General features: G+C 43.8%; 1 long non-coding RNA gene across 3 annotated transcripts in view; it reads left to right on the plus strand.

Moving 5' to 3' along the window:
* Positions 1-17,386, plus strand: part of LOC307181381 — a 305,523-nt gene that overhangs the window by 267,961 nt on the left and 20,176 nt on the right. The window contains exon 1 of one of the 3 annotated variants that reach the window (XR_013826618.1): positions 13,804-13,896. The exons of the other annotated variants lie outside the window; for them this stretch is intronic. This is a non-coding gene — a long non-coding RNA (uncharacterized lncRNA). Of the gene's footprint in view, positions 1-13,803; positions 13,897-17,386 lie in introns of those variants that run through there. 3 annotated transcript variants of the gene reach the window in all.

Raw genomic sequence — 17,386 nt, forward strand, 5'->3', positions numbered from 1 at the left:
TGGCCCTTTTGACCGGGGGGAAGTGAGACTTCATTGTAGTGCAGATTTCCTTTGCAAGCTTGCTTGGTTGGCCAAAAAGGGCGTATGCGTTTTTTCCTGAATATATTCAGGAAAAAACGCATACGCCCTTTTTGGCCAAATGCATCATTGTGGACGTTCTGCCTCTTTTCCTATGCTTTCAATGCAATTCCAGTCTACCTCCTGAAATCGGTTTCCTGCAATTCTGCCCCGCTTTCAAGTCCTCTTGGCAGCCTTACTTCAGTATATTTTTGGACGATAGCTGTCATTTATAACTCTGCAGGTTTGTGAATTACAGTGCCCCTGAGCTCCTTTCTTCAATTCGCTTTCTTTTGAGGTGGCCGCAACACCGCAGGATGGCTTCAGGCCCTAATCTGGTTCCGGTACGGCACGCTGAGCCTTTGGTTATTTCCTCTTCCTGTTGGGAAATGAGAGTTAAATTTGCCCGTCCAGACACCTCCAGCTAGCCTCTCATTAGTTCTTGCTATTCCTGTTCATCTTCCGCAGAAATTGCAAACTGGGCCAAACAGGAGGTTAAAGGGACTGACTCTCCAAGTCGGGAGAGTGTTAGTAAAGCGTCTGGAATGTTGCACCCGAATACCAGGGTACGAAAACTGACATATTTGAACACATCTCCCGATCACATGGTTGATCATACTCTAGGTTCCACATGCATGTTTTAGCTGAAGGAAGAATACCTTAAACCTGGGTAGTTGAAACCTGTGGAATGGGTACCATGCAATATGACTTCAAAGGGTCTTCATTTGCTCACCGAACCTCTCCAATCCTATCACTGCTGCGTGTATGCCCCTGTACACACGCTTGATTCTCTTTCGGAGACATAGCAATCCATAGGTTTTAAGATACTTACTAGTCAGGTACATTCTTAGGCGTTTAATATGCGGTGTTGAGTCCATTTCGTTGAGCAAGGAGTAGCTCTTGTCTATTCCATATTTGACTTAAGGAACTTTATCTGTGCTCATTTCAATCTCTGGTTTTATGCAGCACCCCAACTCACCTTTTCCCTTAAGCAAGCATAAGTTTGTTTTCTAAATTTGAGACCCTGTTCTGGTTTGGAATGCAGTTCCTGTGTAGCCAAGTTTACATTCCGTGTATTACTGATATTTATGATGTTTCTTTTTCTGTGTGACTTACTTCAGTTAGAATCTTCATACCTGAATCCACTCATTGTGCTGCTAAGGGCCTGATGACATAGATTTCATTGCTGAGTGATATTGCTTTGTAAGTAAATACCACATCTTCTTTATCCATTTTTCACTTTCCGCGATGTTGAACTTGTACTGTAAACGAGGTTCTTGTAAACAGAGCCGTTCCAAACTTTGGGGTGGCTGTGTCTTTTTGATTTTAATTTCCCTAAGCTATAGGACCATAAGTGGAAGTGCCCTAGGCTCTGTTGCTTTGCTTTTTAGATGTTTCAGGAAACACCATACACTTCTCCCGAGTGGTTGTTGGCAATTTACATCCCGCCCATCAGCATAACAAGGCTCCCAGTTCTCCATGGCCTGTCCTGCCTTTCTGGATTTTACACTTTTTTCAGATGGCCCTTTTGACCGGGGGGAAGTGAGACTTCATTGTAGTGCAGATTTCCTTTGCAAGCTTGCTTGGTTGGCCAAAAAGGGCGTATGCGTTTTTTCCTGAATATATTCAGGAAAAAACGCATACGCCCTTTTTGGCCAAGTGCATCATTGTGGACGTTCTGCCTCTTTTCCTATGCTTTCAATGCAATTCCAGTCTACCTCCTGAAATCGGTTTCCTGCAATTCTGCCCTGCTTTCAAGTCCTCTTGGCAGCCTTACTTCAGTCTATTTTTGGACGATAGCTGTCATTTATAACTCTGCAGGTTTGTGAATTACAGTGCCCCTGAGCTCCTTTCTTCAACTCGCTTTCTTGTGACCTGGCCGCAACACCGCAGGATGGCTTCAGGCCCTAATCTGGTTCCGGCACGGCACGCTGAGCCTTTGGTTAATTCCTCTTCCTGGTGGGAAATGAGAGTTAAATTTGCCCGTCCAGACACCTCCAGCTAGTCTCTCATTGGTTCTCGCTATTCCTGTTCATCTTCCGCAGAAATTGCAAACTGGGCCAAACAGGAGGTTAAAGGGACTGACTCTCCAAGTCGGAAGAGTGTTAGTAAAGCGTCTGGAATGTTGCACCCGAGTACCAGGGGAGGAAAACTGAGACATATTTGAACACGTCTCCCGTTCACATGGTTGATCATACTCTGGGTTCCACATGCATGTTTTAGCTGAAGGAAGAATACCTTAAACCTGGAGAGTTGAGACCCGTGGAATGGGTACCATGCAATATGACTTCAAAGGGTCTTCATTTGCTCACCGAACCTCTCCAATCCTATCACTGCTGCGTTTATGCCCCTGTACACACGCTTGATTCTCTTTTGGAGACATAGCAATCCATAGGTTTTAAGATACTTACTAGTCAGGTACATTCTTAGGCGTTTAATATGGGGTGTTGAGTCCATTTCGTTGAGCAAGGAGTAGCTCTTGTCTATTCCATATTTGGCTTAAGGAACTTTATCTGTGCTCATTTCAATCTCTGGTTTTATGCAGCACCCCAACTCACCTTTCCCCTTAAGCAAGCATAAGTTGGTTTTCTAAATTTGAGACCCTGTTCTGTTTTGGAATGCAGTTCCTGTGTAGCCAAGTTTACATTCCGTGTATTAGTGATATCTTATGATGTTTCTTTTTCTGTGTGACTTATTTCAGTTAGAATCATCGTACCTGAATACACTCATTATGCTGCTACGGGCCTGATGACATAGATTTCATTGCTGAGTGATACTGTATTGTACGTAAGTACCACAAGTTCTTTATCCATTTTTCACTTTCTGTGATATTGAACTTGTATGGTAAACGAGGTTCTTGTAAACGGAGGGATCCCAAACTTTGGGATGGCTGTGTCTTTTTGATTTTAATTTCCCTAAGCTATAGGACCATAAGTGGAAGTGCCCTAGGCTCTGTTGCTTTGTTTTTTAGATGTTTCAGGAAACACCATACACTTCTCCCGAGTGGTTGTTGGCAATTTACATCCCGCCCATCAGCATAACAAGGCTCCCAGTTCTCCATGGCCTGTCCTGCCTTTCTGGATTTTACACTTTTTTCAGATGGCCCTTTTGACTGGGGGGAAGTGTGACTTCATTGTAGTGCAGATTTCCTTTGCAAGCTTGCTTGGTTGGCCAAAAAGGGCGTATGCGTTTTTTCCTGAATATATTCAGGAAAAAATGCATACGCCCTTTTTGGCCAAGTGCATCATTCTGGACGTTCTGCCTCTTTTCCTATGCTTTCAATGCAATTCCAGTCTACCTCCTGAAATCGGTTTCCTGCAATTCTGCCCCGCTTTCAAGTCCTCTTGGCAGCCTTACTTCAGTCTATTTTTGGACGATAGCTGTCATTTATAACTCTGCAGGTTTGTGCATTACAGTGCCCCTGAGCTCCTTTCTTCAAGTTGCTTTCTTGTGACCTGGCCGCAACACCGCTGGATGGCTTCAGGCCCTAATCTGGTTGCGGCCCGGCACGCTGAGCCTTTGGTTATTTCCTCTTCCTGGTGGGAAATGAGAGTTAAATTTGCCCGTCCAGACACCTCCAGCTAGTCTCTCATTGGTTCTCGCTATTCCTGTTCATCTTCCGCAGAAATTGCAAACTGGGCCAAACAGGAGGTTAAAGGCGCTGACTCTCCTAGTGGGGAGAGTGTTAGTAAAGCGTCTGGAATGTTGCACCCGAGTACCAGGGGAGGAAAACTGAGACATATTTGAACACGTCTCCCGTTCACATGGTTGATCATACTTGGGTTCCACATGCATGTTTTAGCTAAAGGAAGAATACCTTAAACCTGGAGAGTTAAGACCCGTGTAATGAGTACCATGCAATATGACTTCAAAGGGTCTTCATTTGCTCACCGAACCTCTCCAATCCTATCACTGCTGCGTTTATGCCCCTGTACACATGCTTGATTCTCTTTCGGAGACATAGCAATCCATAGGTTTTTAAGATACTTACTAGTCAGGTACATTCTTAGGCGTTTAATATGCGGTGTTGAGTCCATTTCGTTGAGCAAGGAGTAGCTCTTGTCTATTCCATATTTGGCTTAAGGAACTTTATCTGTGCTCATTTCAATCTCTGGTTTTATGCAGCACCCCAACTCACCTTTCCCCTTAAGCAAGCATAAGTTGGTTTTCTAAATTTGAGACCCTGTTCTGTTCTGTAATTCAGTTCCTGTGTAGCCAAGTTTACATTCCGTGTATTACTGATATCTTATGATGTTTCTTTTTCTGTGTGACTTACTTAAGTTAGAATCATCATACCTGAATCCACTCATTGTGCTGCTAAGGGCCTGATGACACAGATTTCATTGCTGAGTGATATTGCTTTGTAAGTAAATACCACAACTTCTTTATCCATTTTTCACTTTCTGCGATGTTGAACTTGTACTGTAAACGAGGTTAATGTAAACAGAGCCATTCCAAACTTTGGGGTGGCTGTGTCTTTTTGATTTTAATTTCCCTAAGCTATAGGACCATAAGTGGAAGTGCCCTAGGCTCTGTTGCTTTGTTTTTTAGATGTTTCAGGAAACACCATACACTTCTCCTGAGTGGTTGTTGGCAATTTACATCCCGCCCATCAGCATAACAAGGCTCCCAGTTCTCCATGGCCTGTCCTGCCTTTCTGGATTTTACACTTTTTTCAGATGGCCCTTTTGACCGGGGGGAAGTGAGACTTCATTGTAGTGCAGATTTCCTTTGCAAGCTTGCTTGGTTGGCCAAAAAGGGCGTATGCGTTTTTTCCTGAATATATTCAGGAAAAAACCCATACGCCCTTTTGGCCAAGTGCATCATTGTGGACGTTCTGCCTCTTTTCCTATGCTTTCAATGCAATTCCAGTCTACCTCCTGAAATCGGTTTCCTGCAATTCTGCCCCGCTTTCAAGTCCTCTTGGCAGCCTTACTTCAGTCTATTTTTGGACGATAGCTGTCATTTATAACTCTGCAGGTTTGTGAATTACAGTGCCCCTGAGCTCCTTTCTTCAACTCGCTTTCTTGTGACCTGGCCGCAACACCGCAGGATGGCTTCAGGCCCTAATCTGGTTCCGGCCCGGCATGCTGAGCCTTTGGTTAATTCCTCTTCCTGGTGGGAAATGAGAGTTAAATTTGCCCGTCCAGACACCTCCAGCTAGTCTCTCATTGGTTTTCGCTTTTCCTGTTCATCTTCTGCAGAAATTGCAAACTGGGCCAAACAGGAGGTTAAAGGGACTGACTCTCCAAGTCGGGAGAGTGTTAGTAAAGCGTCTGGAATGTTGCACCCGAGTACCAGGGTACGAAAACTGAGACATATTTGAACACGTCTCCCGATCACATGGTTGATCATACTCTAGGTTCCACATGCATGTTTTAGCTGAAGGAAGAATACCTTAAACCTGGGTAGTTGAAACCCTTGGAATGGGTACCATGCAATATGACTTCAAAGGGTCTTCATTTGCTCACCGAACCTCTCCAATCCTATCACTGCTGCGTTTATGCCCCTGTACACATGCTTGATTCTCTTTTGGAGACATAGCAATCCATAGGTTTTAAGATACTTACTAGTCAGGAACATTCTTAGGCGTTTAATATGGGGTGTTGAGTCCATTTCGTTGAGCAAGGAGTAGCTCTTGTCTATTCCATATTTGGCTTAAGGAACTTTATCTGTGCTCATTTCAATCTCTGGTTTTATGCAGCACCCCAACTCACCTTTCCCCTTAAGCAAGCATAAGTTGGTTTTCTAAATTTGAGACCCTGTTCTGTTCTGTAATTCAGTTCCTGTGTAGCCAAGTTTACATTCCGTGTATTAGTGATATCTTATGATGTTTCTTTTTCTGTGTGACTTATTTCAGTTAGAATCATCGTACCTGAATCCACTCATTGTGCTGCTAAGGGCCTGATGACATAGATTTCATTGCTGAGTGATATTGCTTTGTAAGTGAATACCACAACTTCTTTATCCATTTTTCACTTTCTGCGATGTTGAACTTGTACTGTAAACGAGGTTCTTGTAAACAGAGCTGTTCCAAACTTTGGGGTGGCTGTGTCTTTTTGATTTTAATTTCCCTAATCTATAGGACCATAAGTGGAAGTGCCCTAGGCTCTGTTGCTTTGTTTTTTAGATGTTTCAGGAAACACCATACATTTCTCCCGAGTGTCTGTTGGCAATTTACATCCCGCCCATCAGCATAACAAGGCTCCCAGTTCTCCATGGCCTGTTGCCTTTCTGGATTTTACACTTTTTTCAGATGGCCCTTTTGACCGGGGGGAAGTGAGACTTCATTGTAGTGCAGATTTCCTTTGCAAGCTTGCTTGGTTGGCCAAAAAGGGCATATGCGTTTTTTCCTGAATATATTCAGGAAAAAACGCATACGCCCTTTTTGGCCAAGTGCATCATTGTGGACGTTCTGCCTCTTTTCCTATGCTTTCAATGCAATTCCAGTCTACCTCCTGAAATCGGTTTCCTGCAATTCTGCCCTGCTTTCAAGTCCTCTTGGCAGCCTTACTTCAGTCTATTTTTGGACGATAGCTGTCATTTATAACTCTGCAGGTTTGTGAATTACAGTGCCCCTGAGCTCCTTTCTTCAACTCGCTTTCTTGTGACCTGGCCGCAACACCGCAGGATGGCTTCAGGTGCTAATCTGGTTCCGGCACGGCATGCTGAGCCTTTGGTTAATTCCTCTTCCTGGTGGGAAATGAGAGTTAAATTTGCCCGTCCAGACACCTCCAGCTAGCCTCTCATTGGTTCTCGCTATTCCTGTTCATCTTCCGCAGAAATTGCAAACTGGGCCAAACAGGAGGTTAAAGGGACTGACTCTCCAAGTCGGGAGCGTGTTAGTAAAGCGTCTAGAATGCTGCACCCGAGTACCAGGGGAGGAAATCTGAGACATATTTGAACACGTCTCCCGTTCACATGGTTGATCATACTCTGGGTTCCACATGCATGTTTTAGCTGAAGGAAGAATACCTTAAACCTGGAGTGTTGAGACCCGTGTAATGGGTACCATGCAATATGACTTCAAAGGGTCTTCATTTGCTCAACGAACCTCTCCAGTCCTATCACTGCTGCGTTTATTCCCCTGTACACACGCTTGATTCTCTTTTGGAGACATAGCAATCCATAGGTTTTAAGATACTTCCTAGTCAGGTACATTCTTAGGGGTTTAATATGGGGTTTTGAGTCCATTTCGTTGAGCAAGGAGTAGCTCTTGTCTATTCCATATTTGGCTTAAGGAACTTTATCTGTGCTCATTTCAATCTCTGGTTTTATGCAGCACCCCAACTCACCTTTCCCCTTAAGCAAGCATAAGTTGGTTTTCTAAATTTGAGACCCTGTTCTGTTCTGTAATTCAGTTCCTGTGTAGCCAAGTTTACATTCCGTGTATTACTGATATCTTATGATGTTTCTTTTTCTCTGTGACTTATTTCAGTTAGAATCATCATACCTGAATCCACTCATTGTGATGCTAATGGCCTGATGACATAGAATTCATTGCTGAGTGATATTGCTTTGTAAGTAAATACCACAACTTCTTTATCCATTTTTCACTTTCTGCGATGTTGAACTTGTACTGTAAACGAGGTTCTTGTAAACAGAGGCGTCCCAAACTTTGGGGTGGCTGTGTCTTTTTGATTTTAATTTCCCTAAGCTATAGGACCATAAGTGGCAGTGCCCTAGGTTCTGTTGCTTTGTTTTTTAGATGTTTCAGGAAACACCATACACTTCTTCTGAGTGTCTGTTGGCAATTTACATCCCGCCCATCAGCATAACAAGGCTCCCATTTCTCCATGGCCTGTCCTGCCTTTCTGGATTTTACACTTTTTTCAGATGGCCCTTTTGACCGGGGGTAAGTGAGACTTGATTGTAGTGCAGATTTCCTTTGCAAGCTTGCTTGGTTGGCCAAAAAGGGCTTATGCGTTTTTTCCTGAATATATTCAGGAAAAAATGCATACGCCCTTTTTGGCCAAGTGCATCATTGTGGACGTTCTGCCTCTTTTCCTATGCTTTCAATGCAATTCCAGTCTACCTCCTGAAATCGGTTTCCTGCAATTCTGCCCCGCTTTCAAGTCCTCTTGGCAGCCTTACTTCAGTCTATTTTTGGACGATAGCTGTCATTTGTAACTCTGCAGGTTTGTGAATTACAGTGCCCCTGAGCTCCTTTCTTCAACTCGCTTTCTTTTGAGCTGGCCGCAACACCGCAGGATGGCTTCAGGCCCTAATCTGGTTCCGGCACGGCACGCTGAGCCTTTGGTTAATTCCTCTTCCTGGTGGGAAATGAGAGTTAAATTTGCCCGTCCAGACACCTCTAGCTAGCCTCTCATTGGTTCTCGCTATTCCTGTTCATCTTCCGCAGAAATTGCAATCTGGGCCAAACAGGAGGTTAAAGGGACTGACTCTCCAAGTCGGGAGAGTGTTAGTAAAGCGTGTGGAATGTTGCACCCGAGTAAAAGGGGAGGAAAACTGAGACATATTGAACACTTCTCCCGTTCACATGGTTGATCATACTCTGGGTTCCACATGCATGTTTTCGCTGAAGGAAGAATACCTTACACCTGGAGAGTTGAGACCCGTGGAATGGGTACCATGCAATATGACTTCAAAGGGTCTTCATTTGCTCACCGAACCTCTCCAATCCTATCACTGCTGCGTTTATGCCCCTGTACACACGCTTGATTCTCTTTTGGAGACATAGCAATCCATAGGTTTTAAGATACTTACTAGTCAGGTACATTCTTAGGCGTTTAATATGGGGTGTTGAGTCCATTTCGTTGAGCAAGGAGTAGCTCTTGTCTATTCCATATTTGGCTTAAGGAACTTTATCTGTGCTCATTTCAATCTCTGGTTTTATGCAGCACCCCAACTCACCTTTCCCCTTAAGCAAGCATAAGTTGGTTTTCTAAATTTGAGACCCTGTTCTGTTTTGGAATGCAGTTCCTGTGTAGCCAAGTTTACATTCCGTGTATTAGTGATATCTTATGATGTTTCTTTTTCTGTGTGACTTATTTCAGTTAGAATCATCGTACCTGAATCCACTCATTATGCTGCTACGGACCTGATGACATAGATTTCATTGCTGAGTGATACTGCATTGTACGTAAGTACCACAACTTCTTTATCCATTTTTCACTTTCTGTGATATTGAACTTGTACTGTAAACGAGGTTCTTGTAAACGGAGGCGTTCCAAACTTTGGGGTGGCTGTGTGTTTTTGATTTTAATTTCCCTAAGCTATAGGACCATAAGTGGAAGTGCCCTAGGCTCTGTTGCTTTGTTTTTTAGATGTTTCAGGAAACACCATACACTTCTCCCAAGTGTCTGTTGGCAATGTACATCGCGCCCATCAGCATAACAAGGCTCCCAGTTCTCCATGGCCTGTCCTGCCTTTCTGGATTTTACACTTTTTTCAGATGGCCCTTTTGACCGGGGGGAAGTGAGACTTCATTGTAGTGCAGATTTCCTTTGCAAGCTTGCTTGGTTGGCCAAAAAGGACGTATGCGTTTTTTCCTGAATATATTCAGGAAAAAACGCATACGCCCTTTTTGGCCAAGTGCATCATTGTGGACGTTCTGCCTCTTTTCCTATGCTTTCAATGCAATTCCAGTCTACCTCCTGAAATCGGTTTCCTGCAATTCTGCCCCGCTTTCAAGTCCTCTTGGCAGCCTTACTTCAGTCTATTTTTGGACGATAGCTGTCATTTATAACTCTGCAGGTTTGTGAATTACAGTGCCCCTGAGCTCCTTTCTTCAACTTGCTTTCTTGTGACCTGGCCGCAACACCGCAGGATGGCTTCAGGCCCTAATCTGGTTCCGGCACGACACGCTGAGCCTTTGGTTATTTCCTCTTCCTGGTGGGAAATGAGAGTTAAATTTGCCTGTCCAGACACCTCCAGCTAGTCTCTCATTGGTTCTCGCTATTCCTGTTCATCTTCCGCAGAAATTGCAAACTGGGCCAAACAGGAGGTTAAAGGGACTGACTCTCCAAGTGGGGAGAGTGTTAGTAAAGCGTCTGGAATGTTGCACCCGAGTACCAGGGTACGAAAACTGAGACATATTTGAACACGTCTCCCGATCACATGGTTGATCATACTCTGGGTTCCACATGCGTGTTTTAGCTAGAGGAAGAATACCTAAAACCTGGGTAGTTGAAACCCGTGGAATGGGTACCATGCAATATGACTTCAAAGGGTCTTCATTTGCTCACGAACCTCTCCAATCCTATCACTGCTGCGTTTATGCCCCTGTACACATGCTTGATTCTCTTTCGGAGACATAGCAATCCATAGGTTTTAAGATACTTACTAGTCAGGTTCATTCTTAGGCGTTTAATATGGGGTGTTGAGTCCATTTCGTTGAGCAAGGAGTAGCTCTTGTCTATTCCATATTTGGCTTAAGGAACTTTATCTGTGCTCATTTCAATCTCTGGTTTTATGCAGCACCCCAACTCACCTTTCCCCTTCAGCAAGCATAAGTTGGTTTTCTAAATTTGAGACCCTGTTCTGTTCTGTAATTCAGTTCCTGTGTAGCCAAGTTTACAATCCGTGTATTACTGATATCTTATGATGTTTCTTTTTCTGTGTGACTTATTTCAGTTACAATCATCATACCTGAATCCACTCATTGTGCTGCTAAGGGCCTGATGACATAGATTTCATTGCTGAGTGATATTGCTTTGTAAGTAAATACCACAACTTCTTTATCCATTTTTCACTTTCTGCGATGTTGAACTTGTACTGTAAACGAGGTTCTTGTAAACAGAGCCGTTCCAAACTTTGGGGTGGCTGTGTCTTTTTGATTTTAATTTCCCTAAGCTATAGGACCATAAGTGGCAGTGCCCTAAGCTCTGTTGCTTTGTTTTTTAGATGTTTCAGGAAACACCATACACTTCTCCCGAGTGGTTGCTGGCAATTTACATCCCGCCCATCAGCATAACAAGGCTCCCAGTTCTCCATGGCCTGTCCTGCCTTTCTGGATTTTACACTTTTTTCAGATGTCCCTTTTGACCAGGGGGAAGTGAGACTCCATTGTAGTGCAGATTTCCTTTGCAAGCTTGCTTGGTTGGCCAAAAAGGGCGTATGCGTTTTTTCCTGAATATATTCAGGAAAAAACGCATACGCACTTTTTGGCCAAGTGCATCATTGTGGACGTTCTGCCTCTTTTCCTATGCTTTCAATGCAATTCCAGTCTACCTCCTGAAATCGGTTTCCTGCAATTCTGCCCCGCTTTCAAGTCCTCTTGGCAGCCTTACTTCAGTCTATTTTTGGACGATAGCTGTCATTTATAACTCTGCAGGTTTGTGAATTACAGTGCCCCTGAGCTCCTTTCTTCAACTCGCTTTCTTTTGAGTTGGCCGCAACACCGCAGGATGGCTTCAGGCCCTAATCTGGTTCCGGTACGGCACGCTGAGCCTTTGGTTAATTCCTCTTCCTGGTGGGAAATGAGAGTTAAATTTGCCCGTCCAGACACCTCCAGCTAGTCTCTCATTGGTTTTCGCTATTCCTGTTCATCTTCCACAGAAATTGCAAACTGGGCCAAACAGGAAGTTAAAGGGACTGACTCTCCAAGTGGGGAGAGTGTTAGTAAAGCGTCTGGAATTTTGCACCCGCGTACCAGGGGAGGAAAACTGAGACATATTTGAACACGTCTCCCGTTCACATGGTTGATCATACTTGGGTTCCACATGCATGTTTTAGCTGAAGGAAGAATACCTTAAACCTGTGTATTTGAAACCCGTGGAATGGGTACCATGCAATATGACTTCAAAGGGTCTTCATTTGCTCACCGAACCTCTCCAATCCTATCACTGCTGCGTTTATGTATCTGTACACATGCTTGATTCTCTTTCGGAGACATAGCAATCCATAGGTTTTAAGATACTTACTAGTCAGGTACATTCTTAGGCGTTTAATATGCGGTGTTGAGTCCATTTCGTTGAGCAAGGAGTAGCTCTTGTCTATTCCATATTTGGCTTAAGGAACTTTATCTGTGCTCATTTCAATCTCTGGTTTTATGCAGCACCCCAACTCACCTTTACCCTTAAGCAAGCATAAGTTGGTTTTCTAAATTTGAGACCCTGTTCTGTTCTGTAATTCAGTTCCTGTGTAGCCAAGTTTACATTCCGTGTATTAGTGATATCTTATGATGTTTCTTTTTCTGTGTGACTTATTTCAGTTAGAATCATCGTACCTGAATCCACTCATTGTGCTGCTAAGGGCCTGATGACATAGATTTCATTGCTGAGTGATATTGCTTTGTAAGTGAATACCAAAACTTCTTTATCCATTTTTCACTTTCTGCGATGTTGAACTTGTACTGTAAACGAGGTTCTTGTAAACAGAGCTGTTCCAAACTTTGGGGTGGCTGTGTCTTTTTGATTTTAATTTCCCTAAGCTATAGGACCATAAGTGGAAGTGCCCTAGGCTCTGTTGCTTTGTTTTTTAGATGTTTCAGGAAACACCATACACTTCTCCCGAGTGTCTGTTGGCAATTTACATCCCGCCCATCAGCATAACAAGGCTCCCAGTTCTCCATGGCCTGTTGCATTTCTGGATTTTACACTTTTTTCTGATGGCCCTTTTGACCGGGGGGAAGTGAGACTTGATTGTAGTGCAGATTTCCTTTGCAAGCTTGCTTGGTTGGCCAAAAAGGGCGTATGCGTTTTTTCCTGAATATATTCAGGAAAAAACGCATACGCCCTTTTTGGCCAAGTGCATCATTGTGGACGTTCTGCCTCTTTTCCTATGCTTTCAATGCAATTCCAGTCTACCTCCTGAAATCGGTTTCCTGCAATTCTGCCCCGCTTTCAAGTCCTCTTGGCAGCCTTACTTCAGTCTATTTTTGGACGATAGCTGTCATTTATAACTCTGCAGGTTTGTGAATTACAGTGCCCCTGAGCTCCTTTCTTCAACTCGCTTTCTTGTGACCTGGCCGCAACACCGCAGGATGGCTTCAGGCCCTAATCTGGTTCCGGCACGGCATGCTGAGCCTTTGGTTAATTCCTCTTCCTGGTGGGAAATGAGAGTTAAATTTGCCCGTCCAGACACCTCCAGCTAGCCTCTCATTGGTTCTCGCTATTCCTGTTCATCTTCCGCAGAAATTGCAAACTGGGCCAAACAGGAGGTTAAAGGGACTGACTCTCCAAGTCGGGAGAGTGTTAGTAAAGCGTCTGGAATGCTGCACCCGAGTACCAGGGGAGGAAATCTGAGACATATTTGAACACGTCTCCCGTTCACATGGTTGATCATACTCTGGGTTCCACATGCATGTTTTAGCTGAAGGAAGAATACCTTAAACCTGGAGTGTTGAGACCCGTGTAATGGGTACCATGCAATATGACTTCAAAGGGTCTTCATTTGCTCACCGAACCTCTCCAGTCCTATCACTGCTGCGTTTATTCCCCTGTACACACGCTTGATTCTCTTTTGGAGACATAGCAATCCATAGGTTTTAAGATACTTCCTAGTCAGGTACATTCTTAGGGGTTTAATATGGGGTTTTGAGTCCATTTCGTTGAGCAAGGAGTAGCTCTTGTCTATTCCATATTTGGCTTAAGGAACTTTATCTGTGCTCATTTCAATCTCTGGTTTTATGCAGCACCCCAACTCACCTTTCCCCTTAAGCAAGCATAAGTTGGTTTTCTAAATTTGAGACCCTGTTCTGTTTTGGAATGCAGTTCCTGTGTAGCCAAGTTTACATTCCGTGTATTAGTGATATCTTATGATGTTTCTTTTTCTGTGTGACTTATTTCAGTTAGAATCATCGTACCTGAATCCAGTCATTATGCTGCTACGGGCCTGATGACATAGATTTCATTGCTGAGTGATACTGCATTGTACGTAAGTACCACAACTTCTTTATCCATTTTTCACTTTCTGCGATGTTGAACTTGTACTGTAAACGAGGTTCTTGTAAACAGAGCCGTTCCAAACATTGGGGTGGCTGTGTCTTTTTGATTTTAATTTCCCTAAGCTATAGGACCATAAGTGGCAGTGCCCTAAGCTCTGTTGCTTTGTTTTTTAGATGTTTCAGGAAACACCATACACTTCTCCTGAGTGGTTGTTGGCAATTTACATCCCGCCCATCAGCATAACAAGGCTCCCAGTTCTCCATGGCCTGTCCTGCCTTTCTGGATTTTACACTTTTTTCAGATGGCCCTTTTGACCGGGGGGAAGTGAGACTTCATTGTAGTGCAGATTTCCTTTGCAAGCTTGCTTGGTTGGCCAAAAAGGGCGTATGCGTTTTTTCCTGAATATATTCAGGAAAAAACGCATACGCCCTTTTTGGCCAAGTGCATCATTGTGGACGTTCTGCCTCTTTTCCTATGCTTTCAATGCAATTCCAGTCTACCTCCTGAAATCGGTTTCCTGCAATTCTGCCCCGCTTTCAAGTCCTCTTGGCAGCCTTACTTCAGTCTATTTTTGGATGATAGCTGTCATTTATAACTCTGCAGGTTTGTGAATTACAGGGCCCCTGAGCTCCTTTCTTCAACTCGCTTTCTTTTGAGCTGGCCGCAACACCGCAGGATGGCTTCAGGCCCTAATCTGATTCTGGTACGCAACGCTGAGCCTTTGGTTATTTCCTCTTCCTGGTGGGAAATGAGAGTTAAATTTGCCCGTCCAGACACCTCCAGCTAGTCTCTCATTGGTTCTCGCTATTCCTGTTCATCTTCCGCAGAAATTGCAAACTGGGCCAAACAGGAGGTTAAAGGGACTGACTCTCCAAGTCGGGAGAGTGTTAGTAAAGCGTCTGGAATGTTGCACCCAAGGACCAGGGTACGAAAACTGAGACATATTTGAACACGTCTCCCGATCACATGGTTGATCATACTCTAGGTTCCACATGCATGTTTTAGCTGAAGGAAGAATACCTTAAACCTGGGTAGTTGAAACCCGTGGAATGGGTACCATGCAATATGACTTCAAAGGGTCTTCATTTGCTCACCGAACCTCTCCAATCCTATCACTGCTGCATTTATGCCCCTGTACACATGCTTGATTCTCTTTCGGAGACATAGCAATCCATAGGTTTTAAGATACTTACTAGTCAGGTACATTCTTAGGCGTTTAATATGCGGTTTTGAGTCCATTTCGTTGAGCAAGGAGTAGCTCTTGTCTATTCCATATTTGGCTTAAGGAACTTTATCTGTGCTCATTTCAATCTCTGGTTTTATGCAGCAATCCAACTCACATTTCCCCTTAAGCAAGCATAAGTTGGTTTTCTAAATTTGAGAACCTGTTCTGTTCTGTCATTCAGTTCCTGTGTAGCCAAGTTTACAATCCGTGTATTAGTGATATCTTATGATGTTTCTTTTTCTGTGTGACTTATTTCAGTTAGAATCATCATACCTGAATCCACTCATTGTGCTGCAAAGGGCCTGATGACACAGATTTCATTGCTGAGTGATATTGCTTTGTAAGTAAATACCACAACTTCTTTATCCATTTTTCACTTTCTGCGATGTTGAACTTGTACTGTAAACGAGGTTCTTGTAAACAGAGCCGTTCCAAACTTTGGGGTGGCTGTGTCTTTTTGATTTTAATTTCCCTAAGCTATAGGACCATAAGTGGCAGTGCCCTAGGCTCTGTTGCTTTGTTTCTTAGATGTTTAAGGAAACACCATACACTTCTCCCGAGTGTCTGTTGGCAATTTACATCCCGCCCATCAGCATAACAAGGCTCCCAGTTCTCCATGGCCTGTCCTGTCTTTCTGGATTTTACACTTTTTTCAGATGGCCCTTTTGACCAGGGAGAAGTGAGACTTCATTTTAGTGCAGATTTCCTTTGCAAGCTTGCTTGGTTGGCCAAAAAGGGCGTATGCGTTTTTTCCTGAATATATTCAGGAAAAAACGCATACGCCCTTTTTGGCCAAGTGCATCATTTTGGACGTTCTGCCTCTTTTCCTATGCTTTCAATGCAATTCCAGTCTACCTCCTGAAATCGGTTTCCTGCAATTCTGCCCCGCTGTCAAGTCCTCTTGGCAGCCTTACTTCAGTCTATTTTTGGACGATAGCTGTCATTTATAACTCTGCAGGTTTGTGAATTACAGTGCCCCTGAGCTCCTTTCTTCAACTCGCTTTCTTTTGAGTTGGCCGCAACACCGCAGGATGGCTTCAGGCCCTAATCTGGTTCCGGTACGGCACGCTGAGCCTTTGGTTAATTCCTCTTCCTGGTGGGAAATGAGAGTTAAATTTGCCCGTCCAGACACCTCCAGCTAGCCTCTCATTGGTTCTCGCTATTCCCGTTCATCTTCTGCAGAAATTGCAAACTGGGCCAAACAGGAGTTTAAAGGGACTGACTCTCCAAGTCGGGAGAGTGTTAGTAAAGCGTCTGGAATGTTGCACCCGAGTACCAGGGTACGAAAACTGGGACATATTTGAACACGTCTCCCGATCACATGGTTGATCATACTCTAGTTTCCACATGCATGTTTTAGCTGAAGGAAGGATACCTTAAACCTGGGTAGTTGAAACCCGTGGAATGGGTACCATGCAATATGACTTCAAAGGGTCTTCATTTGCTCACCGAACCTCTCCAATCCTATCACTGCTGCGTTTATGCCCCTGTACACATGCTTGATTCTCTTTCGGAGACATAGCAATCCATAGGTTTTAAGATACTTACTAGTCAGGTACATTCTTAGGCGTTTAATATGGGGTGTTGAGTCCATTTCGTTGAGCAAGGAGTAGCTCTTGTCTATTCCATATTTGGCTTAAGGAACTTTATCTGTGCTCATTTCAATCTCTGGTTTTATGCAGCACCCCAACTCACCTTTACCCTTAAGCAAGCATAAGTTGGTTTTCTCAATTTGAGACCCTGTTCTGTTCTGTAATTCAGTTCCTCTGTAGCCAACTTTACATTCCGTGTATTACTGATATCTTATGATGTTTCTTTTTCTGTGTGACTTATTTCAGTTAGAATCATCATACCTGAATCCACTCATTGTGCTGCTAAGGGCCTGATGACACAGATTTCATTGCTGAGTGATATTGCTTTGTAAGTAAATACCACAAGTTCTTTATCCATTTTTCACTTTCTGCGATGTTGAACTTGTACTGTAAACGAGGTTCTTGTAAACAGAGCCGATCCAAACGTTGGGGTGGCTGTGTCTTTTTGATTTTAATTTCCCTAAGCTATAGGACCATAAGTGGAAGTGCCCTAGGTTCTGTTGCTTTGGTTTTTAGATGTTTCAGGAAACACCATACACTTCTCCCGAGTGGTTGTTGGCAATTTACATCCCGCCCATCAGCATAACAAGGCTCCCAGTTCTCCATGGCCTGTCCTGCCTTTCTGGATTTTACACTTTTTTCAGATGGCCCTTTTGACCGGG

Source organism: Stenella coeruleoalba (assembly GCF_951394435.1).
Source record: "Stenella coeruleoalba genome assembly, contig: scaffold_55, whole genome shotgun sequence".
Lineage (NCBI taxonomy): Eukaryota > Metazoa > Chordata > Mammalia > Artiodactyla > Delphinidae > Stenella > Stenella coeruleoalba.